A 26,092-nucleotide genomic window follows, 5' to 3' on the forward strand; every position below is an offset into this window, starting at 1 on the left:
AAAATTCTTCCCATCTGGTGGGAGACAAGATAGAACTAGGATGCTCAGCTGGCACAGCATTATTTATAGTGTGTCTGATGTCCCAAGTTTTTTTCCACTTCCCACCCCACCCCCATTTCCATCTGCTGATAGGAGGATAGAATATCTGTTGACTGAACTGGTCAGGACACTGTACTTGTTATAATAATTCCACTTAGAAAAATTCAGGTGCTGAAAGAGGATTGAGTGACTGATGATTACTAGTAAGAGAGAATATATGGCACTTAACAAAACCACAAAGCCAGACAAGGTCCCTGCTCCACAGAGAGCTGCTGAAAAAAGGATGCTATAAATAATCTCGATAAAAACCATCCTTTCCTTTTATCCTTACCCCAATATTTTATGTTCCAAACAGCCTCTAAGAGAAAAAAATAGTAATAAGACAATATACAATCGGAGACGTAGTATAATGCCAATGACAAGTGCTTCATCTAGTTTGTTTAGTATAATATTAAACTGATCGCTCCACTGAAACTAATAATTACAGCCTGACATCTGTGTTTGTGAGACCAATGCCATTGGGTATTCCGTCACAGTGTCTCCCCTTATCACAACTCTAAGTAAACATTTGACTTTCTTCAGCTCACCTGGGGAGCTTACAAAGTCAGGAAAGGCTTGCAGGTTTTTGACTTTTGGAATACCCAACACACCATTGCAGTCATCAATTAGTACTAACAGATGTATGTTAACACAACCGGAATTGTCAGATGTTTGTTTGGAAATGTATCTTTACAATGCATCGCTCCTCTGTGTGTGCACAGGTAATAGCTGTATTAACACTAATAGACCCTCATGTTCCAAAGAGCGAATTAGAAAGCCAAAAGTGGCAAGAAACATGATTGCACCTAGATACTAAGTTAAAGGGCACATTTAGAAATACTTGAGTGTTAATAAGAGGGGGACAATCCAGCAAGTCACTGCTGATTTCTTTTTAAAATTATATAGCACAATTCTCTAGTAATAAGTTAATTTAATCACTGAAAGTCAGACATAGAAAAGACCTGTTTTAGTCCATTCCTCTGCCAACATAAGATTGTTTCTTATAGTATATTTGATAATGCTTAGTACAACAAGTTTAGTTTTAAATGTCTAAGAAAGGGATTTTTCCCAGCATACTAACAGATCTCACCATTAGAAAGTTTTCTTATTGCATGTAAATCCTGATTCTCTGAATGGACTGGGACATATATTTGAAATTGGGAACATTGGAATTTTATTTTTAAACGTCTAAATTTCAAAAAAATTCAGAAACACAGAGTTCACTAGTATTACAAAGTCATTGAAATGTCTACCAGTTAGACTTTCAAGACACTTCCCATTATAAACTCAATTTTAATCACCTATGAATAAGTTTCTGAAACCCCACTGTATGTAACTAATGTCTGGAAGTTAGCAAGTGCTACGTAAGTGCAAGGTATGATCAAAAAACAGGAGAGAGTAACAGGTGACCAACAAGAGAGCACCAAGCTGGGAAATCATAGCATCTGAGTTCTGTTCTTGGCTCTGACACTTGCTTTGCTGCATGGCTGCCAGTAAGTCACTTTTGTGCCTCAGTTTTCCTACATGTAACATGGACCTAATAATGCTCACTCAACTTTGTAAAGTGCTTTGAGATCTATGGATGAAAACACTATGTTCAGTCAAAGCATTATTATTTATTTTGTGACTCCACCAGATAACTGCCAGATAATGAGAAACGCATTAGCCATATATGGCCCAAATAAATTAATCATCAAATATCTATGGGTGTACAAAGGAAGGTCCATTTTTCAGTGTATTAGACTGTAATAGCTAATTAAAATAAACTAAAATTGTAATAGCTTCCTTCCTTCTACACAAGTCATACAAACTAGGTGATACAATTTGCTCTGCACCATGTTATTTTAAACCTTGCTTAACCTTGGTGTAGTTACTGGCTTTACATACATAATTTTTTTAACAATATATTTTTAATTAATAACTCACTTTAAGAATTCAGATAATGAAAAAATTCTCCCACTTCACTATTGGGTAAAAAAGCATTAGTTCTTATTCCACATGACTGGTAACTCACCCCTGGCATATAGATATCCCATAAGCACACACCTGGTCATGCGTTACTTATTACTTACTTAACCTGGGGTTATTTAAAATGGGCATCTCTCATCCAGCTGCAGGAAAGGCGGCAAGTACACTATAAACCAATTATTATCTAAATTACAGCTTTTCCATGTATTATCAGCACATCTGCCATTAAAAGAGAAATATATAGTTACAGTCTAGGGAAGAGGCCATTTGAAAGCATTTATATATTCATTAAACACACAAAGAAAGTGACATTTGTTAAATTTATTCACACATCTCTAGATGCCACTGAGGTGCAATGAATACACAGCACTTACACAGGGGACTTTATCCAGTAGCTGCTGATGACAATTAAGTCAAACACAACTACACAATCACTGCAATTAAAAATCCCAGAGAGGAACACGGGAAGAAATCCAAGCTCGTAAGCACTTACAATATTTTTTATATTATTTAAGAGAATCCAGTTACAGCGCATCAAGTCTTTGTTATTATACTGTCAAGTAATTAGACTGAAATTTGAAAACACTAATGAGATCTTCAAAAAGTACTTAAACTGTACCCATTACTTAGAGGAAACAAACGTAGTGTGGTTTTTCCAACTAACTTGGAGTAAATTGCCACAAGCTGAGTTATAAAAGGGGTTTATGATGGAGAAAACTCACAGAAACATCTGGTGCCATGACAGATTTCACAGCACACAGGGTGACTGGATGGCTCAGGGGACTGGTAATGGGACATAGAGCTTTCCAACACTAGACTGTCTGTTGAGCTTTCTCTCAGTTGGTAGTGACTGCAAGTCATTACCATTTGATGGCCTGAGTGAAATGACTTTGGGGGCCTCAGTACAGTTCACAGTTTGTAAATGTCTACATTACACACAAAACTAAACCAATCCTATCAGTACTATCTGGTGACCATCTTCGCAGTCTCACTGGTGAAGCCAAGGCCTGAACATCCCTGTCAGCCCTAGAGATGGCCTCTTAAGGCCAACAGTAAGAAAAAAATGGTTAGGTACCTTTTTGTAACTGTTCATCAAGGTGTACTGCATATGTCCATTACACTGTAGGTGTGCATGCATGCGAGTTATGCACTAGAGAGTTTTCCCTAGTGGTACCTGTCAGGGTGGCCCTTCGCATTGATGAGCTCCTAGTGCTCCGTGAAGATGGCACAGGGGGTGGAGTCGCCCCACCCCAGCCTCAGTTCTTTTGCATTGGAAACCGATGATAGACACCGATGCACTGGGGAAGGAGGATGGGTTGGGTAATGGTATATACAACACAACTCAAAGAACAACGTTTACAAAAAGTAAGTAACCATTTTTCTTTCTTTAGGTGTTTATATATGCCCATTACACTGTAATGTCCCAATCAATTACTGCTGGGACTCAGAGTCTCATCAGAAGAGGGACGGTAGGATCGCCTTGTCTATGTTTGCATCTTCCTTTGATTGCAGACAGCTCATAATGTCTGGTAAGAGTATGAATGGACGACCATGTCTCTGTTCTGCAGATGTCCATAATTGGGACACATGCAACTAACACTACTCAGATCGAATGTGCTCTGGGCAAGCATGTCATGAGTTTAGGAGGTGGTGTCACTCCTTTGGCAGCATAACATTCTGTAATGCAGATTGTGATCCATTTCTAGAGCCTCTGAGTAGCGACTGGCTGAGACCTCATACATTACACATACAAGACAAAGAGCTGGGAAGAAACCCTAAAGGGCTTTGTCCTATTGAGGTAAAAAGCCAAAGCTCAACAAATGTCTAGGGTATGGAGTCATTGCTCATCACTATGCATATGGGTTTACAGGAAGAAAAATAGCAGGGAAATAGACTGATTCAGATGGAAATCAGAAACCCCTTGTGAAAGAAACTTGGGGTGAGGTCGCAGCTGTACATTGTCCTTGTAGAAAACAGTGTACAGTGGATCCATGACCAATGCATTCAGTTCACCTACACTCCTGGTGGAGGTGATGGCCACCAAGAAGGCTACCTTTGCTGACAAGTGTAAAAATAAGCACAGTGCTAACAGATCAAAAAAAGGGTCCATAAGTGCACACAACATGAGATTCAAATCCCAAGGAGGCACTGGGTCTCTGCCAGGTGGAAATAATCTGTCCAGACCTATTAGGAACCTGAAAGTGATAGTGTGTGTAAAAAGAAGACTTACTTTCAATTGGAGGGTGAAACACCGAGATGGCCACCATCACATACCTGATTCAGCTAACGGCTAGACCTGACTCTTGAGGTAAAACAGATAATCCAGGATCATCTGAATATTATCCCAAGTTGAGAACACATTATGGGAGACTGACCAAATGGAGAAACATTTCCACTTACTCATGTAAGCAGCTCCTGGGAAAGGTGTCTCCTGCTATTAAGGAGCACATTACGGACTGCCGCTGAACAACGTGCCTCTTGTATATCAGCCACAAAGGAACCATGCCATGAAGTTCAGCACTTGTGGGTGTGGCTTTATGTCAGGTCGTCTCTGGTTACTGGTAATGGCAGAGATTCTCAAGTGGACTGTTTGCAGAGGTCTGAATACCACATCTGTCTCAGCCAGGCTGGAGCAATAAGGATCATTCTACCCTGATCTTGCTTGAGCTTGAGAATAATCCTGGGAATCAGGGGTACTGGCAGATGCATGTAGAGGAGAGCTCTATGCTACCAAAACAGAAAAATGTCTGATATCAATCCTGTGCTCTGACTCGCTCAGGAGCAGAACAGGGGACACTTCCTGTTCTGTCAAACCATAAACAGGCCCAGGGACGGAACATCCCCTACATCAGTGGTCCCCAACCTTTTTCGTCTGGCGGGTGCCAGACGATGAGCCACAGAGGACCGTGGTGGCGGACGAGCATCTGCCGAAATGCCGCCGACAAGCGGCAACATCAATAGGCGTCGCCGCCGAAATGCCGCCAATCTTCTGGATGACACTGCTTCTTGGCGGCATTTTGGCAGATGCTCATCTGCCAGCCAGTACGTGGGCGCACTTAGGTCCCGCGTTGGGGACCCCTGCCCTACATGAAACACCCAGGCTAGAACCATTGAGGGACTATTCATCCAAACTGAAGCATCTGTTTAGAGCAGTGGCTCTCAACCTTTCCAGACTACTGGGCCCCTTTCATGAGTCTATTTGTCTTGCATACCCCCAAGTTTCACCTCACTTAAAAACTTGCTTACAAAATCAGACATACAAATACAAGAGTATCACAGCACACTATTACTGAAAAAGTGCTTACTCTCTCATTTTTACCATATAATTATAAAATAAATCAATTGGAATATAAATATTGTACTTATACTTCAGTGTATAGTATATAGAGCAGTATAAACAAGTCATTGTCTGTATGAAATTTTAGTTTGTACTCACTTTGCTTGTGCTTTTTATGTAGCCTGTCGTAAAATTAGGCAAATATCTAGATGAATTGATGTAGCCTCTGGAAGACCTCTGCATACTCCCAGGGGTATGTGTACCCCTGCTTGAGAACCACTGGTTCAGAGGATCCACCAGGCCACTCTGAACCCCCTGCAGGTGTGATGTTCTGAGAGTGACTGATCTCCGAATATGCAAGTTCTACAGCTTGACTGTGTCCTGGCGGAGGCTGTCTGTTCTGGCTCTTCCCTGCTCGTTCACATACCAATAGCACTACAGTGTTTTTTTAAGTACCTGGACCGTCTTGCCCTGAATGTGCGGTACAAAGTACTGATATGCCTGGAATATTGTGAGCAGTTCAAGAACGTTTATCTTTAATCTGGCCTCGTGGGCAATCCACAAACCTTAAGACTGAAGGTCATCAGGATGTGCACCCCACCGCCCATGGTTGACGTGTCCGATACCAAAGTCATGGGCAGGAAAGACGCAGCCGCCCCTGTACAGGTTGTCTTGGCTCTTCCGCCAGGTCAAAAACAACAGCACCCTGTCTGGGATGCACACTAGCTTGTCTAGATGATGAATCTGGGGCTCATAGACTGGCATGAGATATACCTGCGAAGCTCTGAGGTCCAGCCCTAAGAGCATGAGACAAGTCATCAAGGCAAAGCAGCCCTGGCGAAGGTCAAATCCAGGATTGCACCGATTAACTCTGTCCTCTGCACAGGCATGAATGTCAACTTTTCTTTGTTCAATTTCAGGCCTAGGGCACTGAACAAACACAGGGTTTGATGGACAGCAACCTACATGTGATGACTAGAATGACCTGGGACTAACCAGGCATCCAGGTAAGGATACCCGTGGACGTCTCTTTTGCATAGGTATGCAGCTGCTACTGCCAAGCACTTGGTAAATATTCTCTGAGCTAATGATAGGTCGGGGGGTGGGGAGGATGACACTGAATTGGTAATTATATATCGTCTCATAGAAAAAGCCTCAAGGATCTCCTGTGGCCAGGATGGATCAGCACAGAGAAGTAGGCAACCTGTAAGTTTAGGGCAACAAACCATTCTCCTGGCTCTATGGAAGGGATAATTGCAGCTAGGGACACCATGCTTCTTGATGTATTTATTGAGGTTCCAAAGGTCTAGCCTGGGTCTTATGCTTTGGCTATCAGAGAGTATCAGGAACAACCCGCCTCCCTGATGAAAAGAGGGCAGCAGAAAGTACTGGGAATAAAACCCCTGCCCTCTTCTACCACTTCCAAAGAACATGCTGTCTGCACTTTGTCTTAGCACAGACTTGTGAGAGAGGTCCCTGAAGAGGGAGTGGTAAGGAGGTGGAAGCAGGGGATGGAAATAAGCTGGAGGGTCTATCCCTGTTGGATAGCCAGGCATGTAGGAAATGGGATAACCTGTCCCAGAAAGGTGAATGGCCAATGAAATCCAGGTTGGGCAGTACACTGGCCTCAACCTAAGAGTCAAAACGATTGCTCCAAGGCCTCTGACTGCTGGGAAGAAGAGAGTGAGGAAATAGAGTGTGGTCTTCTTCCTGCTATGTAACTTTTGCCTCTTCTTGGAATGGTCCAGCTTGCCAGAAGGGGTAAGATTGCTCCCTAGGCTCTCTCAGAACGCTGACAGTGAGTATGGAACCAGGAGCAGGAGAAAGCTCTGGATTCTCAGTACCATGATATCTGAGAACCTACCTCAGAGTCTGACAAGGAATCAGAATATCCTGAGAGCCAGGGTGGTACAATACCAGAAGGGGACCTTGATGACTGTGATCTAGACCCTGCATAGAGGGCATGGTTCTGGAGGATGCATGAACAGCTTCCAAGCCACTTGCAACATGCGTTGAGGAGGAACAGGTACCATCCCAGAAGATGATGCAGGAGTCAGTACTGGGGCTGAAGGAGATGGCTGTGACCTAAGAACCCCTTAATGTCAGCTGTAAAGGGGGATACAGTAACATCCTGATACTGGTATGTACATTCTGGTTCACCAAAGAATGTCATGTGAGATCTTAAATGAAAGCGAGGGACACACTGGTCATTAATATTGTTGTGAAATGTATGGGTAGAGTGTGTAAGGAGTTATGTATATATACTGAAAACATGTTCTTAGCATCTGCATCAAGGTATTAGTCACCTGCAGAGCTGAAAAAAGTTTTTCTGTCAGAGTAGAGATGTTTATTCATCACTCTATCAGATGTAAATTAAGCATTGTAGGCTAACACAATGGATATCATTTATGTACGAAGATGATGACGACGAAATGTGAAGTCAACAGGAAAGCGACACACAGGTGGTTATACACCTTTACCCCGATATAACGCGACCTGATATAACATGAATTCGGATATAACGCAGTAAAGCAGCGTTCCGGGGGGGGGCCGCGGGGCTGCACACTCCGGTGGATCAAAGCAAGTTCGATATAATGCGGTTTCACCTATAACGCAATACGATTTTTTGGCTCCCGAGGACAGGGTTATATCGGGGTAGAGGTGTACTGTCTCTGACTATAGACAAAACTTTGGGGAGTATAAGCAGAAGGAAAAGCAGACAACCCCTTTATCTTGCACCTAGGAAGTAAATGGGCAGTGTGTTTACATTCATGAAAATGGGACCTCAGCCAACCTTTCTGAAAAGCTGCAGAAGACATTGGGTGAGATAAAACTTCTTTAGATAGGAGGTTACCCTGTTAAGTTTAAGCTCTAGAAAGCGTGTTATGATTTTACTTTATATGTAACCATTTGTTTTCAATATTCTTACTCACTGTCACTTGAATCTTTGATAATAAATGTATTGTTTCCACTATAAATACATGCTGTGATATTAAGCAAAATGCTGATCCTGAGCTGAACCATACACACTGGTGTGTGCATTGCTCCTTTGGGGACAGCAGACCTAGCGTTTCTGTGAATGCTCAGTGGATAAGGGAGCCAGACACTACAGGGAAGCACTTCAAAGGGACTCAGGGACTGGGGCGCCCCTATTGTTAACCTCCAACGCAAAGGAATGGCTGGCATTGCCCAGTGGAGGGTGCTTGAGTGGCTAACCGGCTGGTGGTGTTAGGGAGCTGACACGGAGCCAAGCACATGCAAGGCTCCCCAGGAGCGCTGACAGCTTTTTTGCCGCCCTAGGCGGTGGAAGGTCCCGCCCCCGAAAGAGGTGGTGGAAGGTCACGCCCCCGAAATACCGCCAACCACCGGGGCGGCGGAAGATCCGGCCGCCGCGGTCACCGCCCCCCAAATGTTAGTGCCCTAGGCGACCGCCTAGGTCGCCTAATGGGTTGCGCCGGCCCTGAGGCTCCCTCATGCTGGAGACAGGGACTGACAAGGTGACTTTCGCTCCTGAGTCCCCTGATAACAGTCACAGTAGTGCCTGACTAGAGTGCTTCAGTGCTGATGGTCACAGTAGCTGCAGCTAAGGATCCTCGCGGCTCCAACGGACACAGTAAGTCGGCACCAGAGTTGACAGCTCAGCTCCGTCTGTATGAGCCAGTACCAGGGAGCAGTGAGCCAAAGGGTGTGCTCTACTTTTAGTACTGGACCGATCCTTAGTCCCGCACTCTGGACTTCAAGGAACTGAATACCAATTTCTTCTTGTGCTTCTGGAGTCAGCACTATTCAGAAGTCCTGGGACACAAAGATGCCTGTCCCAGTGACGGGGATCGCCTTCAGCTCCAATCTACTGGCGAGGCAGGGAGGATTCACAAGGAACACGAACACTCCAACCCTGAACAGTGAGAAGCAATTGAGTGAGGGGCAGGATGATCCCACCCTTTATACCCCCACCTCAAAGCACAAGGAGCTCAGTGATGGGCAGGGACACCCTACAGGTGCTGTTGGGGGAAAACTCTCTGGCACTGGTGCACAAAATGTGTGAATACCTACAATTTAATGGACCTATACAAGCACTCAAGGAAGAACTGGTGATGCAGCATGGGAGACACTTGCACTATTGTTCCCTGAGTTCTACCATCTATGTAGACAGAAGACTCTGATCTCCAAAGTTACCAATCCATCTCCTTTCACGAGCTTTGAAATTCCCATTAGAAAATTAAAAGAATTTTCTCAAACACAGACGTCTATCCAGAACTATGTTCAATTAAAAATGCAAATGAAGATCTGAGGAAAGACAGTGAGCCTGGACAAGCATCCAAATAGATCTGCTTTTCTCAGCGAGAGCTCCAGCAGCCCTAAAATCCTAGTTAACTGGACTGAGAACTAAAAAAAGACATTTCTAATATTGTTCGTTGGGCTCTGGGACCTAGGAATATATGCATGTACTATATTTTTCCTTCACCCTCCCCTCCTGTTGGCTCTTGGGTATTAGCAGGAGACTGAAACCAATGTGCATCCTCTACTCAAACCAAGAAATATGCAATCTCAATCACCAGGTGAGTCAAGAGAATGAGGCCAAGCAGTGAGAATACAAGGATTGTGCGATATTGACACCATGCTCACAACACACACAGCAGCTTAGATTTGCAGGTCATTTGCTCTCAGCTCACCAGCCAGGTTCAGAAGACTGATATTGGGCTTGATTTCTTGAGCTGGTATGAAATGAATTGTCAGGGTGATATGTTTAAAAAAATGTGAAATGGGAGGGTTGAAGAGAGGGCAAAATTTTGAGTAAATCAGCCATGAGAACAAGTAATTAAACTTGCGAGTCCCAGGTCTCTGCACTCCAACATATGCAGAATGCAGACATCTGTCTTCTCAAATGTTCTTTGTGACTATATACATGACCCACCCCTACAGTCTCAACCTCTTCCATGGACCATTCCATTCTTTCCAAGATCTAAATAAAAACTCATCTCTGGGTTTTAAAAACCCTACAAAAGCTTGCTCCAGTCTCTTTCTTCTGAACCTTCTCTCACTCTCTTCTCTGCCTCCACTCATCTAGTCTTGGTCTCCTTTTTGTCCATCCATACATTCTCATCTCTGTTGATGCAGAGTCCTTCTCCCCTTAAGTTGCTGTATCCAGAACAGACTTTTTGCATCTATCCACCTTATCCACTCTCTTTTCATTTAAGATTTCATTTGAGAGAATATTCTGATAATACTGTATTTGCAATATTTTCTTAAAAGCCTAAATCAGTTTGATTTTCAATGATACTGAAGCACCTAAGTCACCTAGGCCCGTAGTTTTAAAGGTATTTAGGAATTTTGGCTCCTAAGTGCCTAAATCCTTTTTGAAGACAAGACCTAGACTCCTAAATCAGTTACGCATTGCAATGCGGAGCACAGCAATGCCTAAATACCTTTAAAAATGTGGGCCTTAAGCACTTCTGACAATTTTATCCTCTGCATCTTCATAGCACCACACAAAAAACTTTTCTTGCTCATCATCACCTCTTAATACCAGAGGGGGAAATAAATTAACTTCCCAGTGTAACATTTAACTCCGTAAATTGTTTTGTGGATTAAGTGTATATGAAAGATGTTACATAAAATAAAGCTGTAATGTAAATTCCCAAATATCAAATGCATATAGATATACGTACATTACACCTCAAATTCACATACTGGCTGGAATGAACAACAACTAACAAAGCTGAATAGGAATGTTTTTTAAAATCCGGTAATTAGGTAAGAATTCCATTCCCCCAACAGTTTTTCCTTATCAAGATCAACCCTGGACACCTACAAATCCTCCAAGTCTGAGTTAGTAATTCAAACAACAAGCCATGCAAGTCTTTCAAGCATCTATCTTGTTTTCTGCTCTGTAGCAGTCGCCTTAGCTTTGAATTCAATGATTTATTACTATAGAAGATAAGCCTCTGATGAGATTATGCTGCCAATTTGTGCCCTCTTTGTGAACAGAGGTCTCCTAGAACCCAGGTTTTGGACTAAATGCATTGAATCTCAATTAAAGGGTGACCTTTTACAAGACAAGGGAAATGTTAATTCACACTCACCTAGATGGCTTTAACCCTAACTGAAAGCAGGGCTCCATCCAGCTTCCCACCACTCTGTCACTGTAACATTTCATTCCAACGTTATCAGATAAAACTCTTCAGTAAAAATTAAAGTCAGTCAGTCAAAGCAAGAAGAGGGAAAAAATTGCAAATGCTATTACAGCTGCTACGGGTGCATTTTTTTTTTAAATTCACCTTAGAGATCATGACAATGGTTTCATGTCCTTTATTTCTTTTTTTAATGGGAATTCAGCGCTGGTGAAAGGTATTGGAATGATAGGGCTCAACACTAAACACCTCTCTTTATCCACTGAGCAGGTGCAACACAGGACAGTACCAAAGAGAGCTTCCTCTGAGTCTACACTTCGGGTTTTCTAAGTGTTTCTGGTGAACCCCACTCACAGTATTATCTGGGTTCTGTTATGGCATGCCCCAACTTGGCCACAGAAGTACCATCTGAAGGAGCAAGAGGGCAGTTCAGTCTCCACGGCCAGTTCAATCCTTGACATTTTTGCTGAGATTGCCTATAACAAAGCCAATGGTGCTGCTGCTTTTTATGGTAAGAGTGTCTCACTGCTAGGAACTGGGCTAAGACCAACAACTTATTTCATGTGGGCTACAGAAAAACCATTAGGTGGAAATGATTTCTAGCCTGTAACTAGTGGGTTAAATTAGAATCATTAACCCAGAGATTAAAGGATTTTAGTATTCTACTAGTCGCTGAAAGCTTGATATCTCACACAGGTATAATTTATAAAGTCGTGTGTGTAAAAAAGCCAATAATGGCCGAGAACTTAAAAACGTAACTGTAACACACTACGAATCCCAATAATGACTGGCCCAGGTGATATTCTAAACAAAAAGAGTTCTAAAACCATGCCTGCAGCTGTTTCCATCGCTTCACGCTGCCTCAACAGACTTTTCAGGCTTCAGAGTGACGTTTGGGGTTAGTGTGTGTGCTGGTTGTGTTGGGAGATTTGTGTAGATGGCAGCAGGGCACGCTGATGTGGTGGCTGGGCCAAGTGATCCACCATCTATCTGTATAGTCTCTCTCACACAACCTATGAAACTGTTGCATGCGAACTGGCTGTAGAGTAAGGGGATTATTGGGTGAGACACCTCTGATATCACCACAGTTTAAGGACTCTTGGCAGGCCATAGGTATGTGCCTTACTACATCTGTGCAGTGCACAGCTACAATCTGTCAGTCAAAATGATTAAGAATTTAAAAATTGGACGGTTACACGAACCACAAAACCCAATGATGATTCAACCTGGTGATATTCTGAACAAAAAGAGCTTCCAGCCATGCTTGTAACTACTTCCATTGCTTCACAAAGACTCAACAGACATTCCAGGCTTCAGCGTGACACACTGAGTGAACTTCCTGGAAACTTCTTATATAGATTAACAGTCCCAGAGGTGTCTGCTCCATTCATTCATGTAGAGAGTGCTCCTTCTCTAAGAAAACCAGAAAGACTGGTCATCGTCAGACCTTGAACTTCCTGTGGCTCCAAAGCTACAATTAACAATACATCTGGTCCCTTCTAAGGAAAGTCCCACTAGGGGGTGTAAATGAGGACTGCAGGGCAGTTGTAAAGCTGTGGCTGGAGGAAGCTCGTAGAGTACCTGCCCACACTCTCCGTTGCTCTTGTTAGTTCAAACAGTCCATTTGTAGAAATCAGAGTAATCCAGAGGACAAATTATTTTTAAAAGGAAGGAGTGGTTTTGAATTTCAGAATAGTTACCTAGAAATGTGTGGCAATCTAAATCTATTTTCCTTTAAAATCAAACACTATCACTTCAGCTACAAACTCACCTTCATCCAAGTGGGGCCATTCGTCCACTGCTAGCAAAATGCTTTTGTCTTCCTGTATTGAGTAGATTATAACAAATCAAGTTTTATGCAATGCTTTTGGGGCTCAATTCCTAAACCAAGAAAGGAAACGTAAACCTTAACTCTCTTAGTGACATCTGCTCAATCTGTACAATTGGAACCAAACAACTTAGAAAATGGTAAACACAACCTAGAAGAGAAATAAAAGCTATAACCAAACAATAATGTCTTTAGTGTTGTGTTCTATAGTTGGGGCAGCGAGAAAGACAGAAAGTTCCTGATTTTACAAGCGAGAACTTGTGACAACACAGAAACTTCTTGACTGCATCCATTACTTGTGATGCAAGACAGAGTTCAACAAGATATCCAAAACCACTGAAAAGCAAAGTGTGGGCAGCAGCACAATATATAATAACTCAAGCAAATAAGATGCCCCAGAGTTCTGAACTAATTCACAATCCAGATTTAAAGACTATGCAAGCAGATATTTCATGCTAAACACAGTGACTTGAGAATGAATTGAACATTTAAAGTAAAGCAATAATTCTAGATGCAGCTTTTAGAATGAGTTGAATCATTTTGCTCAAAGTCTTTTAGATGAGACATAAATCAGAAGACTTGACCCTATGTGGTCATTAAAGATCCCACTGTTCTTTCTGCAAGAGGAAGGTTATTAGCCCCAATGTCCTAGGCAAATTCCTACTCAGGTAATTACATTCAGTCTACCTACATTCCCATTGCCTTTCAGTTCCATACTGTATTCTTCACTTCACTTCCTGAACTGACGTATGGCATTGCTGTGCACTGTTTAGCAGCTGCTGCACTCTACTTGACATAGATGCCTCTCTGTGATGGATGAAGTAATCCCTTATGTATCCTTCACTTTAACCTACCTCATAGGGGTGTTGTGAGGCTTAATTAAAGCACATAGAAATCTCCTGGTGAAGGTACTATAGAAGTGCAAACTATTTTTGTCACGAAGGCCAACAAGGAGACATTTGCAGCGAGATAAGACAGAGGTACCCAAAGGTGTGCCATGATCATTTGTATCAAATGATAATGAGGGCACAATCTAGTAGCATTCCTCAAATGGTACAGAGAAGGTTTTGCAGTGAATGACAACTAATGACAACTGAGACTCAGGAATAGGGTCCAGATTGCATAGTATGGGGAACTACTATAACACAGTACTGAATAAACCAAGGGTGGAAGACAAACTTAGTACCATCAACTTAACAAACTAAAAGAAGTTGTTCTTTTTCTTAACTCAAGATTGCACTGCAGTCCATGCTGATTCATGAGGCAATAGATATTCCTTCACAAATGGAGGGGGTATTAGAGGAGACTGACACACAATGCTGCATGTCAACCTAGGGCATGAAGGGCCAGGTTGGGTCAATGAATCATGTTCTTAAACACACAGCTGTTGCAAGCCACGGTACAGGAAACATTTCTCTATCACATACCATACAAAAAGAACACACACATACTTCAGAGGAGAGAGTGCGAGTCCAAAAGGTTAATGAAGAAAAAGGAAACTTTATGAAGCTAAAAAGACCAAGATGCTTTTTCAAATTGCAGTAAGAGGAATCCCATGATTGACTGTCAGAAATATTGCCGCGCTTGCAGGCTGCGCTGTGGAAAGGTCATCATTTTCCTTCAATAAAGAAAAACAACAACATTTACATGTTCCATTCTGGTTCAGCAGCGGGAGGGAGGGAAGGGGGGAGAAAGACACATGCCAAACAACTATCTGAGAGCAGCAAAACCAATGGCTGAACACTATTTGACAGGTCCCCCTCATGATACACTCTAGCCAACCAGGCCTCTGCATTGGTTGCTGGATAAGGGATGCATGTATATTTGGAGGAAAAATCTTCACAGATTTTGGGGGAGACATATTACTGAAATGTATTTCCTTTTACCCCATGCCTTTTACAGCTGTTCTAAGTTACAGATACCAAGATGCACAGCTAATTTTCACTTAGACTCCTCAATGTCTATTTAGACCCAAAAGAGGATGAAGACCCAAGTGACCTGATGGCAAAGGTGTCCAGGACTTGCACATCTCATGGACTTCAATGAAAGCTGAAGTTACTCAGCACCTCTGAAAAGTAGGCCATAAATAACTAAAAGTCCTACAATAGAGGCAGAGCACGGCATTATCAGCAGCAAATGTATTTTCTATCTGCCAACTACCCTCCTATTTCTCTTACTAATTGTACCACGGAGTAACAGATAATCTCTCAACAAATTTTCTAGCTTCACCACACAACATCACAATTCTTTACTAGACCCACCTGATAACAGTTAGAAGGAATGCAACTGTGAAAAAACTGCTTCAGACAGCTATACCATGCCAACACAAACCCTGCAAAGGCACAAACTCACAATTGTAGAGGCCTAACACACAAGTAGTACTAATGTCACCTAGAGCTTCAGAAGCGGTTCTTTATAAACGTTGATCCATTAAAGGTTTTGTCATTTGAACATTCCTTCAACATTCTCCTCCATACAGGGAAAAGAATGAAGCAGCATGTGAGCAGCTGACTCAGGGGGGCTCATGAACCTTTAGGTTTCAATCTTAATTCAGCAAGCTCCTCTACTGATAGGACGTTTCTCAATGCACAGTACTCTTGGTATTTTAGTTTGTTCCCATCAAATGGCTGACATACTTTGACTTGACTTGGAATAGTGGAGGCAATGCAGTTCACCTGCAGAGCTGTATGGTAGGCCAAGGACTCGAACAGCAGGAGAAGCTGAAATTCAAGACTGAGGGACCTTATTTAGCAAAAGCATTATGGAAATCCAGAAACAGAATAGCAGGGGGATGTTGCAGATCAGAATTAGAATGCATTAGCAAAGTAGTGGTGGGGAGGAGAGGTGGACTAGCAGGTCAGAACTAAGGAGAATTGTGTGGGGACCAACACTGGAAGACAAATGGTTGCTGCAGGGTAGTGGGCATTGCAAGTCAAGATCCGATGCCTTGGCAGAGGTGATATGTGGGAGGAGCTTATACTAGGCCTTTTTGCATTCTGTCACTGTTAGCTAATTACTTTCATGAGCAACAATTGCATCAAAATATAAATTAAAAAAAATATCAAAAGATTAAACTGGAGTTAAATGGCCATTTTAAAATATAACTAGACTGGCAGGACTGGTGCCCCCTAATTCTTTCCCCTGAGGTAAGACATTAAATCACAGCTTTGGAGCACTTAATAATAAGCAGCGATTGATCAGCCTTCAAACGAGATCCATTTCTTCTTAGCCTTCCCTAAGATGGAGACACAAACTGAGGAATGAAAAGATTCCACAGCCCGAAGTCTGACTTTCATCACCTTGTGTCTCCCTGAACAGGGAGAACAATTAAACTAGAGATGGAAACACTCAGTATTTTACAACAGTGACGAAGATGCTCTGCTTCTTATCACAGACACATACGCCTGGCAAAGGTCAGCCTTTAATAAGCTGCAACTATGTCCTCAGACACCAACAGCAGATCAGAAAATGGTTCAGGAAATAAACCGGCACACACAGCACACATCTACTTAAAGCAACCCAGACAAAGCTGTGTGTCTATTGAAAGGATCTTTTTCTCCTCCCCAAGGATATAAATATTTTGAATATTTAACAACTACTGAAGAATCCCAGAAATCTGTCTATTAGAAAAGGCTGTATAATAACAACAGTGCAATAAAAACCTGTTGCTGTGTTTCAAATGTAAAACGTGCGGTAACTAAAATAGACAAAGATGGTGCTTTGCATAGCAAGCAGGACACTAATGAAGCACAGGGACCTCTCCTGCCTCCATTTCTTTTTCTCCCGCCCCCCCCCTTCCTAAACTCCCTCTGAATTCACTGCTTCCTTAATGGCAATCTCAGAAGCAAAATCAAGAAACAAATTATTTTCTTACACATAATCCCCCTTTTGCTGTCAAGTGTCTGACCCTGGTTTGATAATCTCATTTCCTGAGAATCAAAATGCTGGAAATGTAAGCTTCCTAGAGTGTTAATTGCGGCCCTGCTCCATTGCTAATCAAAAAATTGGATGTTTTGCATGAAAATGCTGCTCTAATTAATTCTCAGTCATAAAGCACCCTGGTTTTAATAACCCCTTTTTGATTGGATAGCCTTTGAAGAGACAGTGCAGCTAATCCACTAAACTAGAAAAAACACACGCAGAGGAAATAATAAGTGGGCTTACAAGGTCTGAAATAGATGATTGCATTAATACTGTCAAATCACAAAAAAGTGATTCTCTGCCCCCCACCTCCCTACGCCCTCAGATAAAACCGTGATCCTTTGCATCCTGGGGAGACAAAGGCAGCTGCCAGAAAGAGGGTTCACCACGTCAAATCATTTTCCCCTTCTTAACACAACTGAGTTTCTACATCTCAGACTCCCCCCACCATCTCTCCTTGGTGGGGGTATATTTTTAACTGGGACTGTCCACTTGTCACACTCTCTCTTTTAATAAGATAAGAATTCTGCCTCCCCCGCAAGCATCTGACTGACAACATATTATCATACGCATCTCTAAGAGGTGCTGAACTGAATTTTCATTACCCAAAATGTCAAGATTCGTTTTTGTCATCAGAGAACACAGCTGGCCTCCTCAGACAGCCCTTTGGTTAATTCAAATGGAACAAGGCACCTACACATAACTGCATTTTTCCCGGGCCTGGCCTAATGTACAAGTTTTAATTTACCACTTGTCAGTCTGAGATACAATTTGCTGCTGCTGCTGCCATCACTGTTTCTTCAGCTCTCAATGAGGAAAGAAAAATCTTAATTAGTAGCAGTTTGCTTTGATTTCATTAATTACCAAAAAAAATGATAAGGAATTTCCAACTGCAGAAGAAGCCTAACCAATGGTACACATGCTGAGATTTAACCGGAATAATACCAATTTTCCAGTGCAAAGCAGAATCATGTTATACTTGGCATATTCCACTTGTATTTAGCACTTGACCAATAGTGAACATTCCACCTGGGTCCAAACCATAATAAGAGTATTGATTTATTGACACTGAAATTTTAAAACTCCACCAAAGAGCATCCATCTAAGGCTCTGGGCATCCTCGAGACTCATTTATAAACATATTTATAATAGGACATCTCAATTTCCAGGCTCTGCTCCCTGATGGTCAAACTTATCCACACACGCCCCTTATATGAGCTCACATTCTTGTAGCTCTACTTCTGATCCACTTATGGGGAACAAAGTATGCTACGGTTGAGATCTTAAATGCATAAAAGTCAGAAAATTCTAAGAGTTAATGACCCTGCCACAGCAATAAGTAACTCAGCCAGACCGCAGACCTACATGAAGACAACCTTCAGATCCTCCGTACTTCAAGGGATGGATACATCCCTACTGTAAAGGATTATTCAGCTATTAAAACTGATGCTACACTTGATCTTTGGCAAAAGGTTGAGACGAAGTAATATACAAATATAGTATGAACATACTACCTCACAATCTGGCCAGTTACTGTCTTGTAGCAACTTCAACATTGAATCATTTGACTTCTGTAAATTGAATTTAAAAATGGGCTTTATTAGCCCCACCAAAAATCATTTGCAGTGTATCTCAATGGGTAGTGATCAATGGCTCGATGTCTAGTTGGTATCAAACGGAGTGCCCAGGGGTCTGTCCTGGTGCCGGTTTTGTTCAACCTCTTCATTAATGATCTGGATGATGGGATGGACTGCACCCTCAGCAAGTTCGCGGATCACACTAAACTGGGGGGACAGGTAGATATGCTGGAGGGTAGGGATAGGGTCCAGAGTAGCCTAGACAAATTGGAGGATTGGGCTAAAAAAAAATCTGATGAGGTTCAACAAGGACAAATGCAGAGTCCTGCACTCAGGAGAGAAGAATCCCATGCACTGCTACAGGCTGGGACCGACTGGCTAAGTGGCAGTCCTGCAGAAAAGGACCTGGGGATTACAGTAGACGAGAAGCTGGATACGAGTCAACTGTGTGCCCTTGTTGCCAGGAAGGCTAACGGCATATTGGGCTGCATTAGTAGGAGCACTGCCAGCAGATCAAGGGAAGTGATTATTCCCTTCTGTTCAGCATTGGTGAGGCCACATCTGGAGTACTGCATCCAGTTTTGGGCTCCCCTCTACAGAAAGGATGTGGACAAATTGGAGAGAGTCCAGCGGAGGGCAACGAAAATGATTAGGGAGCTGGGGCAAATAACATACGAGGAGAGGCTGAGGGAACTGAGCTTATTTACTCTGCAGAAGAGAAGAGTGAGGGGGAATTTAATAGCAGCCTTCAACTACCTGAAGGGGGTTCCAAAGAAGATGGAGCTAGGCTGTTTTCAGTGGTTTTAATGGGGTCGCCAGGACTGGTGTTAAGACTTGCTGGCACCTGGGGCCAAAGCCCGAGCCCCACCGCCTGGGGCCAAAGCTTAAGAGGGCTTCACCACTGGGTTGCGGGGCTCAGGTTACAGGCCACCCGTCTGGTGCTGAAGCCCTTGGGCTCCGCCTGCCCCCCACCCCCCAGCCTTGTGGGGGGGAGAGGGAGGGCAGGCTCAGACTTCGGTCCCCCTTCCTGGCTCATGTAGTAATTTTTGTTGTTAGAATGGGGTCACGGTGCAATGAACTTTGAAAACCCCTGCTCTTGGCACTTCCCAAACACTGAAGGAGGACAGCCATTCTCCAAGGAGCTTACACTCTAGGGAATAATAGTGAAACTAGAACATTTTGATCATTATACACTGCACATTATTACAGCTGGAATTTCAGAGAGACACCATCTGGCGAGACTATCAGTCCAGCAAGTATATCAATGGTGCGCTAATGTATACTTACACCTAGTCAGCATGCACTAGTGTTCTGAACAACAAGGGACTCAAAAGTCAGGACTCCACAGTTCTGACCCTAATTCTGGGAGTCTGTACACTCCTTGGACAACTCACTCTGTGCTTCAGGTTGCCCAACTATAAAATGAGAATAAAATACTGACCTTTAAATGCTTTGAGATCCTCAGATGAAAGAAATGAGGGTCCAAACTTCTAAGAGGTGCTGAGCAGCTGCGGATTCCATTAACTGTTCAGCAGCTCTTAACAGTTCATTCTTAAAATCAAAACCCCAGATGCACAACACTAGCAAAGTTGACCTTGATATGAACTTCTACGGCCTGCACTAGCAGAGATAACTGAGAGGGACTGGATGCTATTTTCCATGCTGATCAGTCCCCTCAAGGCTCTTCAGGATTTTCACAGCATATAAAAATTCCCTTACCAGTTCTGCTGATAAACTGAACTGAGACCACAGCTTCTACGGACACTCCAAACAACTACACAACTCCCTGCAGCGACAGGGACCTGATATAACACCTGGTGTATTTAAGAGTCCATGACCAACGGCACCTTCGACAAAATGATACTGTGCTAGAAATTATTAGCAAAACAAACATCATTATGGTATCTGGCTGCTGCTAAGATGCTCCACGGCCTTTCTACCTCAGGTGTTCTGAATCCAGCAAACACAGGAATAGCCATTGGTAAGAAAGATCAGCAGCTTAGGTTAGACTCCTTCCTCAGATGTATAAGACAACAAGGATATAACCCACTGAGTTTTAATTTTTGGCTGCCACTGTTTTTCCCTTGCATTTTGTACTTGTGTGCTTTGAACCAGTTAGCAAGGTAGCTCCAAAATTCCCCCTGCTGCCTCCCTTCCATTCCAGCCACATACACACAAAGTTTAACCATGTCAATTATCATTTGTCTTTTGCCATGCAGAGCACAATGCATTCCGCATTGTCCAGCTGTGTTGCTGATGATAGCTAGAGAAACATGAAAAACAACAGACTGTAAACTCTTTGGGGCATGGGCTGTCTCCATATGTACATATCATGCCTAGCATAATGAAGACCAGCTCTAGGTTGGTGCCGTTAGGCATTACCATAATACAAATAAAAAACAGACAGGCAATGGTACTGTCCAGAATGGTTTCAACTAAAAAACAAAAGAACAGAATGCAAAGAGCGGAATGCAAAGTGGGATGATGACCCACCTTTAAGGTTGTATATTCTCTTTTAAGTCCCATCTACACTGCAAATACCACCATTTTTGTAGCAGTTACAGCTTGGTAATCCAGATCCCCCAATACAGTTCAAACTTGCAGTTAGGATGGAACTGAACTGTTTTAACCATCTTCTTAAATTATGCCAACCTTTAGACTTCAGACAGGCTATAGTTCAGTTCAGAGCTGTCTATCCAGCAAGACCAAATGGTGTGTAAGAACTTCCCCAAAATGGTGATCTGACTACCCCAAATGGTATAACAATATATGTATTTTACAATAACTTTCTCCTCTGAATGGAAAAGTTATGTCCTCCAGGTCCAAATCTCACCCAGTACGATGAGAACCAGAAGCACATGGCATTTGAAGAACATGCTGGCCTAGCTACAGTATCCCCAACGCCACCAACATTTTGCATCCCAAGGGATTCCATTTCCAAAGCACTCTAAAAGCAAAATAAAATATAGCTTATACATAGAAATCACTTCATTGACCACTGAAATGCAGTCACCTCTGAGGTGAAATACAGCAGCTTTTTGACAATGCACAGCAAAATACTACCTATCTAAGGCTATCAGTGAAGAGGAATACCAAACCCAACTGAAACTGCAGGAGAAATGTAAGAAGGAAAGTGTAATTTTCCCAGTTAGAATCTGACCAAGATAGAATTCCTATGTATCTGCTGCAGCTAATGAATGTAATGCCCATAAGTGGTCAGGACCCATGTTTTATGTCTCATAAAAAAGACAGAACCCTCCTCCAGAAACATTACACCCCATCACCACCACGCTGGGACACTGGTTCTGTACTAACTCAGAGGGAGGAATACTAGGTTTTCAAATTTTTTTAATGACTGTGAATTGACGTAACTTTTCTTGCAAACAATGGGAGGTGTCCAGCTTAAACAAAAGCAAAGAAAACTAGGGCCTGATTCTTCTTCCATTGACTTCACTGGGGTTAGACCTTCAAGAATTAATGCTTCCATCCCTAACGTTCTCGCAGCAGGGTCTTTTCCAATAGTGGGTGATATTGCAGTGCTTATGGCATGCATGATTTCAGACCAAATGGCGCCAGTTAACGACCAAGTGTCAGCCTGACCGTTGTGGATTTTAAGGGAACTGAAATGAAAAAACTATTTCAAAAAGTTGGCATGAAATGAACTTCAAGTTTTTCTTTTATGTGTTACTTTGAACATATTTTCAGTAGATTTTTTCCCCTAGTATTCCACCCTCTCCCTGCTGCTGCTGAAAAAGTCACCCCCATGGATAAGGCTGTTGAGAAGAGCAACTCGTGGTGTTCAGAGGAGCATGGTGTTGCAAGTCAGCCTTCTGCTAACCTGACTGAACAATTCAATTATATTTGAAGGGATAAACGGAAATGCAGATCTGGCTGTGATCCAGGGATCAGGCAGATAAATGGGCTAGCTGACAGGGAACAACAGCACTTTATAATGGAAAGAGAGGCGGGGAGATTTTTAACACAGAAAAAAATTAACAGGGAACTTTTCCCTCTGGCTCAGTAGTGATGATTTCTTACTAAATTCACCTAATCTATCCTCCCTGTTGACTCCCTGCACTGATTGCTCATCTCCTATTGCATTAGAGTCAAGCTTTTCAGACTCATACACAAAGGGATGCATAATCTTGTCTCCACCTACATCTATGACTTCTTTCTGGCTTGTTAAGTCTTGTGATTCCTCCTCCTTTCTTCCCACTCCTAACATCCCACCCCTATGCCTGGAACCGTCTCCCTGATCATCTCTCTTAAGCTCTCTTTCTTTTCTACTTCTAATGCTTCCTTAAAACCCATTTCTTCACTTCAGAAATCTTCATACTCTCCCTTCTCTTGAACTGTTGTCCCACGATTTGTCTTATCTCAGGCTTGTCTACATTCAAAACATTACAGTGGCACACTTGCACCACTGAAGCTGGGCAGCCGTAGCACGTCAGTGTAGAAACTACTTATACTGACAGGAGAATCCCTCCCATTGACATAGGTAATCCACCTCCCCAACAGGCGGTAGCTAGGTCGACAGAAGAATTCTTCTGTTTTTCACATGCCAGAGCAACACAGAATCATAGAATATCAGGGTTGGAAGGGACCTCAGGAGGTCATCTAGTTCAACCCCTTGCTCAAAGCAGGACCAAGCCCCAGACAGATTTTTGCCCCCGATCCCTAAATGGCCCCCTCAAGGATTGAACTCACAACCCTGGGTTTAGCAGGCCAATGCTCAAACCACTGAGCTATCCCCTCCCCCCTGACCTAATTTTCTAATGTAGGCCAGGCCTCATTTAGACTCCAATCCCTTGGAGGATTAGGGCCGTGGGTAGAGAGCTCTTCAGGGCAGGGAATATGCCTCATCAATGTTCATATAGTACTATCACATAAACAAATAGCTATATAAAATAAACCATCAATTCAAAGTAACAGCATAATTATACACCTCTACCTCGATTTAACACGACCCAATATAACACGAATTCGGATATAACGCGGTAAAGCAGTGCTCCGGCGGGGAGGGCTGCACACTCCGGTGGATCAAAGCAAGTTCAATATAACGCGGTAAGATTTTTTGGCTCCCAAGGACAGCGTTATATCGAGGTAGAGGAGTATATGAAAAACCACGATCACCACAACGTCTAAGCCGTAGCAGAACTGAAAGAGGAAATGCATGTGGGATGGATTAATATTGTTTTCAAACCCCTTCTTTTCTAAAGGCTAAATAGGAAACTAGCCAGGTCCTGAGATGACACGATCGTTATATTGGAAGACTGCAATTGGGATAATCCCAGTAGGCCTGAAAGCACCGAGGAAGATACCAAAACTGAAAGGAAGCAGTGGCAGCTCCTCTCACAGCTTTAAGCATGTGACTCCTGTCAGGAATTCCCTCTCTTGGATTTGGATCCTGCTGCTCCATCTGATTTCTGGATGCAATGGGTGGCGTTGGTGGAGTTAGTCATTAAATCCTACAGCCATTTGATATGAAAAAAATCAGATAATTTATGACGAGAAAGGTGAGGGTTGTGCATACTGCAGTTTAGACGCAGCAGGGTAGAGCTTGTTAGAAGCTCTCAACGATCTTGGGAGACAGGCCAGTCCTTGCTTACAGACAGCCCCCCAGCCTGAAGCAAATACTCACCAGCAACCACACACACCACACAACAAAAATACTAACCCAGGAACCTATCCTTGCAACAAAGCCCGTTGCCAACTCTGTCCGCATATCTATTCAAGGGACACCATCATAGGACCTAACCACATCAGCCACACCATCAGAGGCTCGTTCACCTGCACATCTACCAATGTGATATATGCCATCAAGTGCCAGCAATGCCCCTCTGCCATGTACATTGGCCAAACCGGACAGTCTCCACGCAAAAGAATAAATGGACACAAATAAGACGTCAAGAATTATAACATTCAAAAACCAGTCGGAGAACACTTCAGCCTCCCTGGTCACTCAATTACAGACCTAAAAGTGGCAATTCTTCAACAAAAACACTTCAAAAACAGACTCCAATGAGAAACTGCAGAACTGGAATTAATTTGCAAAATGGACACCATTAAATTAGTCTTGAATAAAGATTGGGAGTGGATGGGTCATTACACAAAGTAAAAACTATTTTCCCCATGCTAATTTTCCCCCTACCATTACTCATACCTTCTTGTCAACGGTTTTGTAGTGATAATCAGGATGGCCCATTTCAAAGTTGTTGTTTTTTTGTTTTGTTTTTTCCTTTCTTTCTTTCTCCTGCTGATAATAGCCCACCTTAATTGATTAGTCTCGTTAGAGTTGGTATGGCAACACCCATTTTTTCATGTTCTCTGTGTATATATATCTTCCTACTGTATTTTCCACTGCATGCATCCGATGAAGTGGATTTTAGCCCACAAAAGCTTATGCCCAAATAAATTTGTTAGTCTCTAAGGTGCCACAAGTACTCCTCGTTCTTTTTGCACTCTACATAAGAGTTTTCTCTCAAGTTATTGTAGGGTCAACTTCTGGCTGGAGGATGGATGTAAGTCACTGGGGAGGGAACTGGAACTACAAATCACCTGACTCCTCAGCTGTAAATATCTAGCATCTGTTAAAATCACCCCAATATTCTTGTGAATAGGATTTCAGGGTACAATTCTGCCTCTGCCCATCACTGCTATCTGGACAACAATTACTTCAATGGAGATCCCATAATGCATGTGCATTAGGGCAATATGCATGCTGTAAGAGACTAGATAAGTTTATATAGAACCAATCTGGTCTTTTTTTATACATATTACTATGAAGATTTTACCTAATATCCCACTCTCCCCTGCTGCTGAAAAAAAGTCATCCCTTACGGATAATGCAGTCAGGAAGAGAAATTTACAGTTGTTCAATGTTCAGAGGAGAGATGCACTATATATATATATATACACACACACACACACACACTATGTGTGTGTATATATATATATACATAGTGTGTGTGTGTATGTGTGTGTATATATATATATATATATTATACATATATATACACACACACACACACACACACACACACACACACACATTATATACATACACACACATTATATATATATTTTATAGCAGCATACACACCCCATCTCTCACGAGCAACATAAACTAATGGCAACAGCTCAGCCTTCCAAATCTACCTTTTCAAAAAACATGCAACCCACATTAACACATTGTGGTTCTTTGTCCCCCTCTAGTGGTTGGATCAGGTAAAGAGACTTGTGTGCCTGTTACTGCCTCAATGGCAAAAGAACAGTCTTTTAGCTCAAGCAGTAGAGGCTCATACTTTCAGAT

General features: G+C 42.6%; 1 protein-coding gene across 2 annotated transcripts in view; it reads right to left on the minus strand.

The window, feature by feature from the left end:
- The window catches only part of EXOC4 (exocyst complex component 4), a 611,454-nt gene that overhangs the window by 436,003 nt on the left and 149,359 nt on the right, over positions 1-26,092 (minus strand). The gene's annotated exons all lie outside the window — the stretch shown is intronic.

This window comes from Terrapene carolina, unplaced genomic scaffold (assembly GCF_002925995.2).
Source record: "Terrapene carolina triunguis isolate 2854851 unplaced genomic scaffold, T_m_triunguis-2.0 Scaffold68, whole genome shotgun sequence".
In the NCBI taxonomy this organism is placed as follows: Eukaryota; Metazoa; Chordata; order Testudines; family Emydidae; genus Terrapene; species Terrapene triunguis.